Source organism: Carlito syrichta, unplaced genomic scaffold (assembly GCF_000164805.1).
Source record: "Carlito syrichta isolate Samal-C Ts95f unplaced genomic scaffold, Tarsius_syrichta-2.0.1 Scaffold302556, whole genome shotgun sequence".
NCBI lineage: Eukaryota > Metazoa > Chordata > Mammalia > Primates > Tarsiidae > Carlito > Carlito syrichta.
Window position 1 is genome coordinate 538,920 of NW_007246652.1, and position 11,202 is coordinate 550,121.

An 11,202-nucleotide genomic window follows, 5' to 3' on the forward strand; every position below is an offset into this window, starting at 1 on the left:
GGCCCCTGACCCCGAACTCGACGCCCTGAGAGGCAGCCGGAGTGCCGGTGAGCGGCCGCAGGGGCAGCAGCTGTCACCGGCCACCAAGGGTCCTGACGCCGCCACCGGTGCCTGCTCTCCCTCCCGGCAACGAGTAAAATAGGAAACCGTGCCCAGGACCCACTTTGGTGATGGAGAAGTCACGCCAGGCCGCCTGTAGTAAGTCACGTCCCCTCGCGGGCCTCGTGGACAGAGTGCAGCTTTTTCTCCCCGGGATGGTCACAGTCACCCCCCTCCTGCATCTGCTTGACTTGGCATTTGTCAGTGTCCTCGCAGTGTACTGTGGAGTCTCTCCTTCAGGCTGCTCCAGAAAGAAGAAAGATGGAAAGCGGGGCGGTCCTGCTGGAGTCCAGGTCTTCCTCGCTGCACCTGTTGCATGAGATGCACGAACTCCGCCTGTTGGGCCACCTGTGCGACGTCATGGTCACGGTCAGCGTGGAGTACCAGGGCATCCCAGGACATGCGTGAGAACTTTGTGGTGCACAAGGCTGTGCTGGCCGCCACCCGCAAGTGCTTTAAGGAGATGTTCCTCAGTGAGAAGAGCGCAGACGGTGCCAGGACAAATGTCTGCCTTCACGAGGTGCAGGTGGTCGACTTTGCTTCATTTCTGGAGTTTGTCTATACCGCCAAGGTGCAGGTGGAGGAAGACCGGGTGCAGCAGATGCTGGAGACAGCTGAAAAGCTCAAGTGTCTGGACCTATCAGAAACATGTTTCCAGTTGAAGAAGCAGATGTTGGAGTCGGTACTTTTGGAGCTGCAGAATTTCTCCGAGGCCCCGGAGGCGGAGGCCAGCGGCAGCTCTCTGGTCAGCGTGGCACCAGCTCCCAGGACAGGCGGGGCTGTGGACGGCCCTCACCCCGATGGCCATGGGTACACCTCGGACTGCCTGATGGAGATGATCTGATGGCGCGTTGTCAGATGTGCCCCCAAGGAAATCCAGGGAGAAGCTGGACAAGAAGGAAGCCGCCAAGCCTCCCTACCCGAAAATCTGGAGGGCCAGTGGGAGACTCGCGGGAAGGAAGGTCTTTGTGGAGATCCCCAAGAAGAAGTACACGAGGAGGCTCGAAAGGAGGAGAAGATTGCGGAGGCTGCCGAGGGGGCCTCCGGTGCCCCCAGGCCCAGAGCCCAGTTGGTGCCGGCACTGTGGAGCAAGCTGCTAGCCCAGAGGGTCAACTGGGTACCCAGGGGGAGGTGACACTGCAGAGGGCAGTGCCCCGGGAGGAGGAGGAGGAAGAGGAGGACAAGGAAGAGGAGGCTGATGAGGTGGACCGAAGGCGGAGCAGCTTCAAGTGTGCAGTGGGCATCAAGACATTCCTGTATGAGAAGAGCTTCCTAAAGCACACCATGGCGCAGCGGCCGATGTGGTGTACCGCTGCGACACGTGCAGCCAGACCTTCGCCAACCGCTGCAACCTCAAGAGCCACCAGCGCCATGTGCACAGCAGCGAGCGCCACTTCCCGTATGAGCTGTGCGGGAAGAAGTTCAAACGCAAGAAGGATATGAAGCGCCATGTGCTGCAGGTGCACAAGGGCGGCGGCGAACGCCACCGCTGTGGCCAGTGCGCCAAGGGTCTGAGCTCCAAGACGGCGCTGCGGCTACACGAGCGCACGCACACGGGCGTTCGGCCGCGTGGCTGCACTGACTGCGGAGCACGCTTCTCGCAGCCCTTGGCGCTCAAGACACACATGAGAATTCAGACCGGAGAAAAGCCTTTTGTCTGTGATGAGTGTGGTGCAAGAATCACTCAGAACTATATGCTGACTTACCACAAGCGGTGTCACACAGGTGAAAGTCCTTTTAGGTGTGAAACGTGTGGCAAGAGCTTCGCCTCCAAGGAGTACCTGAAACACCACAATAGGATACACCCAGGCTCCAAGCCCAAGTGTGAGGTCAGCTTCTGGACGTTTGCACCGCGGAACTCACTGTACCAGCACATCAAGGTCCACATAGGGGAGCGTCCCTACTGCTGTGACCAGTGCGGCAAGCAGTTCACCCAGCTCGACACCCTCCAGCATCACCGCCACATGCACACAGGGGAGAGGCCGTTCATGTGCAACGCCTGCGGGCGGACATTCACCGACAAGTCCATGCTCCGGCGACACACCTCAATCCACGACAAGAACACTCCATGGAAGTCTTTCCTTGTCATCGTAGACGGCTCACCCAAGAATCACGACAGCCACAAGACAGAGCAGCCGGACGAAGAATATGTGGCACCCACGCTCGTGGATAAACTGCTATCTTTCGCAGAGAACGGCCATTTCCACAGCCTGGCCGCAGTCCAGGGTGCTGTGCCTGGTGTGCAGGAGAGCAGCTCTGCAGAGCCCACCTGCAAGTCAGACAACGCTGTGGTGTCGCAGGATACCCTGCTGGCCACCACCATCGGTGAGCTCAGTGAGCTGGCCCCGCCAGCGGACCCACTGCCCCCACCGCTCCACTCTCTGGCCAGCATGGACTGAGAGCCGGGGGATGTGCCCGCAGGTCCCTCCTACTGGCCTTGATGGGCATGCTGGACAGCTGTACTCAGCATAGTGCCAGCCGAGAACGGTCACTGTTGGGTGCAAAAGTTGCGGCAGGGACAGCCCATACCTCCCAGACCGCTGCTGGCGCCCACTCTTGACCACGGTGTTCTGCTACCTTCCCTTGCGACCCCCATCTGCATGCTCTGCTCCACTCACGACAGACGGTGCCTGTAGCCTCAGGTAGTGCTGGCGTGGGCTGCTCGTATCTCGTTCCAACGCCCCACGGTCCTGCGACAACAGTCCTCATGCAGAGCCTGGGCAAGGGCATAGCTTGTGACCCCGCTGCTCCTGGTCTTCCAGCTTCTCACCTGCCTTATACTTCCTGTGGGTGGACCTCTCTGCTACTTTCAAGGTATTTTTCTATCAAGTTAAGAAAACTGGGCCCCATGTTTTCAGATGTTTCTTCCCTGTCAAATTGAAGCCTCTCTGATGGGCTGCTGGACCCTCTCACAGGACTGAGGGGGGTATTTGTGTTCCTTCTCCCCCAGGCACAAGGCTGAAGGTATGACAAACTAAGCACCTGTCGAGCTGCCTCCAGTGTGCTGCCCAGCACAGGTGACGCTGGGACAGGTCACGAATCAGCTTTGAATGCAATGAGGCTGTTCAGTTCCTTTCTTAAAAAAATTCAGATTAGGTGAAAGCTGTCCTACCAGAGATTCTAGCCAGACAGTACAAAGAGGTGTGAAAAATTAAGCAAAAGACTTTTCAGCACTTGAACGTCATATCATCATTTTATCTGTAAGATAAGGTGATTGTGGCAAATTTTAGGACACAGAGTATTTGTGTTTTTGCCAGGTTTTTCTGACTTGATTTCTATAATTTCCAAAAACCAGACTTCCTCATTTCCACAATCAGAGATTGAAACAGGCCAGTTCCAGCCACATGATGGCTTTCTTAGGGCACATGAGGACACAGCAGAAGGGACCAAAGCCTGGACACTGACTTCTGATTATGCCTTAAAGGGTGGATTGTGAGAGCCAACTGTTGTCCCAAGTGCTCCTTTGCTGTTCCATACGGAACTTCATTAATGCTCAGAAAAACTCACACTGAAAAGATGACTCTGCTGGACTTGCTAAATGTGACAGCTGGTTCTGAGCCTGGTGTCATGAGCTAGTGAATACTCTAACTCGTGTGTAATCCCCAACATGTTACTTTACAAGAGACCTTGAAGGAGGTTCACAGTTTGCTCACCAGTTGCTTTCTGTTTATTTTTAATTTATTAAACTTGCTGTGAAAACTTGATTTTCTAAGAGGAAGGGAGTAAGTGCCACGACAGAGACTCAGCTGCACTGTTAGACGCCAAGAAGGGGGGCTTTCTTCCCGAGTGCTGCTTTTATTTTCATTTTTATTGTGTTAGATAGTGAACCATTACAAGGGATTCCACAGCTGCCCCTGAAGGTCACAGAACTGATTCTTTCACGTCAGTCATGACAGTGTCACTGTAGCCTTGTTCTGTTCAAACAAACAAGTAGTGAATGCCACACAAGCATTTCACTCTTGGTAAGAGGAGGCCAACCATGCCGCGCAGACATACTGTTTATGGAATAAAGTCACTGGATGAGAAGGAATTTAAACAATAAATTATTTTGTTACCTACTAGAAGAGTTTTTTTCTTGAATTTGTTTCTTTAGAAGTTCTACAGAAGATTGTCAATAAATGTCTGCTTTGTAAAAGTAAAAAAAAAGAACAAAGTTTGTTCTATTTTAATTATTCACTTCTACATATGTGAAAATCTTTTTGTTTTTTATAATAATTTCTTGGGAAAATAAAGAAAGATTATAATTTGTTTTTCATTCAGAAAAAATGCTATAATATCAAAAAGAAATTTCTTGCTGAAAATGTTAATGCTATTGTTTACCACATGCAAGCTATTCTAGATTATTTTGAAAGGTTCTTATGAAAAAAAAGCAAAGTAAAATATTTTCTAATTTTATTTGTTTACAGACCGGGTGCCAAATATGATGTCTAATATTTTTAAGATTTGAGAGATTGGATTAAAAATCAGAAGTATTGTGTCAATGTGATTGCCATTAAAGAAAAAATAAGAGCTTCAAATAATTTTCTGACATGCCCTCCTAGGAAAGTGGATGATTCTAAGCTCTGTCCTAGGCTTGTAAACCATGATCAAGCCATTGTATATTGTAAAATTCAAAATCCAGATGAAATAAGGGAGATGATTTTTATTGCTTGAAAGCAATCATGGCGAAATAGAAATTTCCAATCTTATCAGTGTATTCATGCAATCAATTAGTAATAGACTAAAAAAATTTGCAGCAATGCAGTCGAATTGCAGTTTGATGTTATCTTTGAAAACACAACTGTATAGGATTTTCAACAATATATGAATGTATCAACTCTGCTGGCTATGCATTGAAAGATGAATAAAGTTGAATCCTTCTAGCAGGATCTTTTGGGGAGTTAAATCAGAGGTTATAAGTTATAATGATAAAGGTTCTGAGCATTAAAGTAAATCAGATCACAAGGATCAATAACTCACCCTGCAACTCACTAGCTGTGTGACTATGCAATGGTAAAATGAGTTGTTATTGTTATTAAATGGGGTAGCATATATTTGGGATTTTGCATGGAACCAGTTCCTAGTGTGGGCTCTTTGTATGTTCTGATCATCAAACTATTTGATGCTTATCCCATTTAGAAGTGGTGTGTAGTTCTCTACCCTTAAATCTGAAGTAGCCTGTATGTGAATTTTCTGACCAATAGATTATAGTAGAAGTGATATTATTCTATCTTAATGCCAGAACTTTCAGGGTACCAGAAGCTTTTTTCTCCATCTTTTGGTGCCCTGAACTACCTAATGATAAGTCCAAGAACCTTCTGAAGATGGAGGTCACATGGAGGGCTAAAGGGCCAGAATGTAAATGAAGAGGCCATATTATACATAGCATCTTAATTGAGTCTCCAGATAACTTTAGCCACAGCCTGTATCTTGCAATGACATTAGAGATCTCCAAGTGAGAAGCATCCAACTGAGCCCAGTTAATCCATAGAACTATGAAAAATCATCAATTTTTGTGTAAGCCATTATTTTTATTGGGGTGATATTTGTGACACAGCAATGAATAATCAGAAAATTATGTCATTTTTAAGGGCATAATAATACAAAACTTAATTAAAAGATCGTTCATTTCTCTCTCTCTCTCTCTCTCACACACACACACACACACACACACACACACACACACACACATACACACACTCTCACATATATAAATATAAAGCACTTATGCATTCCCAGGGACTTAGCAGTGAATAAAATAAAATCACTACCCTCATGAATGTTGCTTGGGGGCAGAACAACACTTGAAGTCTCTAGTATTGAGTACCTGTGATATAAAGGCTGATTTTGACCATCAGTCAGGCTTATTTCATCTTGTACTGTGACTCAGGGTAGAATGTGAAATGTGAAAGTAAAAGTCAAGGATCAGACATAAATCCATTAATGCTGAAAAACATAAAAAATATTATAGAAAAAAGAATGAAAAAGGAAGTTGTTAGTTTGTGGGAAAAGATATTCATCTTCAAGTTTTCAAAGACATTTACTTATAAAAAATTATAATTAATACTATTTACTTCAGTAAGTGTATTTAGTAATATTAAAGTGGCATGAAAAGACAATTTTAATAGTTGGAGTCAAAATTCCTCTCAATGAAAAACTGAACATACTACTAAGTTAATTAGGGGATGGAAGGTAAGCTTTTGAAAAAGAAGACTGGAAAAAATTTGGAAAGATATCTGAACACTAAGTAATAAACATCAATTCAGTGGTAGGGAAAAAAAGGATAATAATGACAATAAATAGGAAAGAGGTTAAACAATAAGGTTAGAGGTTAAATCTCAAGGAGAAGAATGATCAAGAAGAAATTCTCAACTCTGTACAGCCAAAAGGAAATGTAGAAACAATGCATTTTTAGTCACGGTTCTCCAGGGAAACAGAATCAACAGGTTTTTATAGAAAGATATTTATTTATTTATTTATTTATTTATTTATTTATTTATTTATTTATTTTTTGAGTTGGAGTCTCACTCAGTCTCCCAGACTGGAGTGCAGTGGCTGCTCTCGGCCACCACAGCCTCGACCTGCTGGGCTCCGGTGATCCTTCCGCCTCAGCCTTCCAAATAGCCGGAATTACAGGCATGTGCTACCACGCCCGGCTGATTTTTTTGATTTATTGTAGAGATGAGGTCTCGCTGTCCAGGCGGGTCTCAAACACGCAGGCTCAGGCAATCCACTCACCTCAGCCTCCCAAAGGCGTGGGATTACAGGCTGGAGATATACATTTAAAAGGAGCTTTATTATGAATAATTGGCTCATACGATTATGGATGCTAAGTTCCATGATTAGCCATCTGTGAGCCAGAGACCCAGCAAGCCCTATGGGTCTGAAAGGGTTGAGAACTCAGAAAGCTGAAAGGGTTGAGAACTCAGAAATACCATCTGGGTGCAGAACAAGACAAGATGCTGTAGCTGAAGTAGTAAGGCAGAAAAGAAGAGGAAAATTCTTCCTTCCTTCACCTTTTATTCTATCCAGGGCCTCAGTGGATTGGATGATGATCATACATGTTAAGGAGTTCAATCTGTTTTACTGAGTTCCCTAGTTTAATTGCTAACCTCATCCAGGAACACTCTAACAGACACCGGAAACAATATTTAATCAAATATCTGGCCTTCATTCCCTGATCCAATCAAGTTGACATATAAAATTAACGATTACATAGGGGTATCTATTATTCAATTTTAAGTTCTTCCATCTTTTTAGTATGCATCTCTGTGGTTTATGCAGTTTTTATTGGTAGAAAATAAGGGTAAGACTTTTTTGGTGCATGGATCAGCATGGAGAAGAGAGAAATTAATGGCAGCAGATGGTGACATGTAAGGAAATGTGGGAGTACATTGAGGTATAAACTAGGAGCCAGACATAACCATCAGTGTAAACTTTTGAGAATTTGTCAAAATTTTAGAAGGGATATTGAATTTCACATAAAACTTGAGATAGACATTTGTGGCAATATTATCTAAATGTCCAAAGACAAGATGTCATCAGCTGATATCTCTGGTATATCATAACACAAGAGGACATATGGCACAGTAAATGGAACACATGAAAAATAACCTCTTGGAAGTTGGGTGGGAGTGATGGCAAAAAAGTAATATTTACTGATCACAGGTTAGGCTCTAAACATGGTGCTATATGCTTTGTGTATTTTTATCACTTGAACTGAAAAGTTTTCTCTGTTAGTTAATATACTCTCCATGTGAGTGTTACATAAGGGAGCTAAAGAAACTGGTGACATAGCTAGTAAGGAATAAATATTGAAGGATCTGCCTTCAAAGTCTTTGCTCTCAACTATTTTTTTGTTTCTGAATATATGAAGTGAGAATGTGACTGCAATTCCAATATGCTACTGAACACGGACTTTCATCTCATTCCAAAAAAATTATCAGGTTTATTCTTTTATCATATATAATATCAGACAAATAGTGATATTATTGTGATTTTTTTTAATGACAAATTCTGATTCTAAATAAATGGGACTTACTGCCTGGTTGGATGTCCTTTCTTTCCTTTCTTGAATTTTTCTCTTGGATGTTCTTCTGGAAAGCTTTACAGAGATTGCCTTGGGCAAAATAACACAGTAGATCTAATTTATCTTTAGTATTATTTTTTCCTCATAATATTCACATCTTCTCAGGAATATTCTTTCCTCTCTTTCCTCTTCCACTGCAATATCAGGTGTCAGTGCCCTCAACATCACATTTTATCAAAGCCTTCCCTGAGGTGGACAGATTCAGGTCTGACCCTGGCATTTCAGTCATAATCCAGTGCTGTGGGATACTATAGATAAACGGGGGCCTTTTTGTTGCACATTAAATCCAACTTATAATTACCAAAAAAGAATTAAGCAGAAGTTAAACTGTGAGCAACAGAACAATAGAAAAAGAGTTCATGCAACAAAAAAATTTGAAATAAAGACTGGTACTTTTACTGTTTATATTCTATTTGTTTTTTATTGTAAATTCTCAAAGTATTCTTGGATAGGCTTCTTTGACGACACAATATAAAAATGAGCAATAGACAACATTATAGGAAATGGAGTGTGTGTATCTCAGAGCATCTGGCACAGGCATCTGTTAGAGATGGGACACCAGCTTATTGTTACTTTCATATGTGGAAGGTCTAATTAAGTAGCAGACAACCCTAGAAGCCCTAGAGTGTAATTTAAATCAGTATCCAAAGGTTTATATGTGCTCACAAACCTCTTAGATCAGTAATACTGAAGTGTGAATCTCAGCAAAACTGTTGAAACTTTCGTGCCTAGAATATGCAGAAGTTGAAAGAACTTTTATGAGGCACTATGGCTAGCTCCAAGGCATGACAGAGGATGACTAAACTAGAGGGAACTTTCGTAAGTTAGCTTCTAAGCTAAGGCTTCTATTTACGTTCATTTAAACTAGCTCAGAAAGAGAGCTGTTTACAGCTTTCTAAATAATCTACAGAAACTGAGATTTTGTATTACTATTTCCCAATCTTCAGTATCCAAGAGTTTTGTCAATTTGCTAATTTTCCTTTGTATCATTTATCTTCTGTTCCTCTCTCCCTCATTTCGTTTTTCCTTCTTCTCTTCTTCCTCTCCGCCCTCTTTCCCTCCCTCCCTTCATTACTTCCTCTTCCTTTTTTTTCTTTCCTCCCTCCCTCCCTCCCTTTCTCCCTGCCTCCCTTCCCCCATCCTTTCCTTCTGTTCTTCTATTTAGTCTCACACATGGATGCTAAATTGCTGCTTGTTGTCAAATGTACATTTGATTCTATATATATAATTCTCTTAACAATGATGAGCTTATCTCTAGTCTAAAGAATTTGTTTTCAGAGGTTTTTCTCATGAAGATAGTTTTCTGAATTTGTTTGCTCTTTTGGGGGGGGTCTACCTAATTTTATCCATTTAACTAAGCTATGAGATGCAAGAGATATGAAACCTAGACATATTCTCTTGATGCCCACAGAATGGAACAGTCTTGTGCGCTCTTTTTCTTTCCAATCTATCATTCTCTTAGAAATTTGATTAAATTTGATTTTTATTTAATTCATTAAAGTATCACTTTGATGCATAGGAATTTATTTTCCCTAACATTGAACAAAGACTCTTACAGTCTATTCTCATGTATGTTCCTCAAGCATCTGCAGGTACAATAGTTCTTGTAGTTCTTTTTGGATATAGGGCATTTCTCCCTTATGAGGCCCAGTATGCTACCATCCAGTCCATAACTTGTTTTAATCCTAGCTGTATGCTTAGTAGTCAGAAAAAGTAAAAGAAAGATCCTTAGGAGGAAGACTTTTTGCCTTGAGGGGAAAAGGCCTCTACATTGTCCTTCAGTAGGGGGAACTGGTGGCTCAGTAGGAGAGGTCAGCCCCTTCTGCAGGCTCAGAAATTTCTTTTTCTTTTTTTTTTTGAGTTGGAGTCTCACTCCTTCGCCCAGGCTAGGTGCAGTGGCACGCATGCTCATGGCCACCCAGAGTTGAACTTCTGGGCTCCAGTGATCCTTCTGCCTCAGCCTTTCAAGTAGTAGGAACTATAGTCGTGCGCTACCACGCCTGGCTATTTTTTTATTTTATTGTAGAGACGAGGTATGTTTGCTCCCAAGAAGGCCCTCTGACTTTTATACTTAGTTTTAAAATGCTTGAAAACTGTCTTTGGCATTCATTATCTTTCTCAGTTGCATCAACAAATTTAGCAATAACCACTCACTCCCACTGCACTTGTAATTACTTCCTCCACAAGTTCCAAATGTTTAATATTTTGTACCAGCTAATATGTTTCCTTGACCAGTACACTAGCCTAATTCACTACCTGTAAAAACTTTAACTGTTAGAATGCTAGGGGCTGTTTGTTCACCGGGAGTGATGCAGGGTGATGAGGTGGAGGAGGTTCATTGAGGCAGTAAGTGAACTAGCTTCAAAATACCAAATTACTATTTGGTAATTTGATATTTTGCACCATCCCTAGACCTTGACATCAAAGAGTTTACATATCTGAATAGCGTATCTTCTTGAAAAAAGTATTTTTTAAGAATCAATTATTTTACAAAACATGTTTGCCTCTGAATATTGTCCTTTCCTAGTCACTAAAATAGGTGATTAGCCTGAAAATTCTAAAAATAGGGATAGTGGAATCTGCATGGCAGTCAAGACTAAGTCTTTCACAGTATCTATCTCCCCTGTTGATATTCTCACAAAGACACATAATTTATTGGAGGATTTTATTCTTCTACTTGTTTTTTCACCTTATCTGTCTCAAAGGTGATGATCAGAAATGCAATCATTTTGTGGCGATTCCTAAAAGCTCTAAATATCAACCTCCCATATGACCCCGCAATCCCCCTACAGGGAAAATATCCTGAAGAATTCAAATCACTCTATAAAAAAGATACCTGCGCACGTATGTTTATTGCAGCATTGTTCACAATAGCAAGAACCTGGAAGCAACCATGCTGCCCATCAAAAGAGGACTGGATTAAAAAAATGTGGTACATATACACGATGGAATACTACGCCGCCATAAAAAAGAACAAAATCATGAATTTCACAGCAACCTTGATGGAACTAGAGTCTATAATACTGAGTGACCTC

The 11,202-nt window shown here is 42.9% G+C and overlaps 1 pseudogene; it reads left to right on the forward strand.

Annotated features, from left to right (window-relative positions):
* Positions 1 to 360: 360 nt before the first annotated feature.
* On the forward strand, positions 361 to 2,498 carry LOC103259182 (annotated as a pseudogene).
* Positions 2,499 to 11,202: the final 8,704 nt, after the last annotated feature.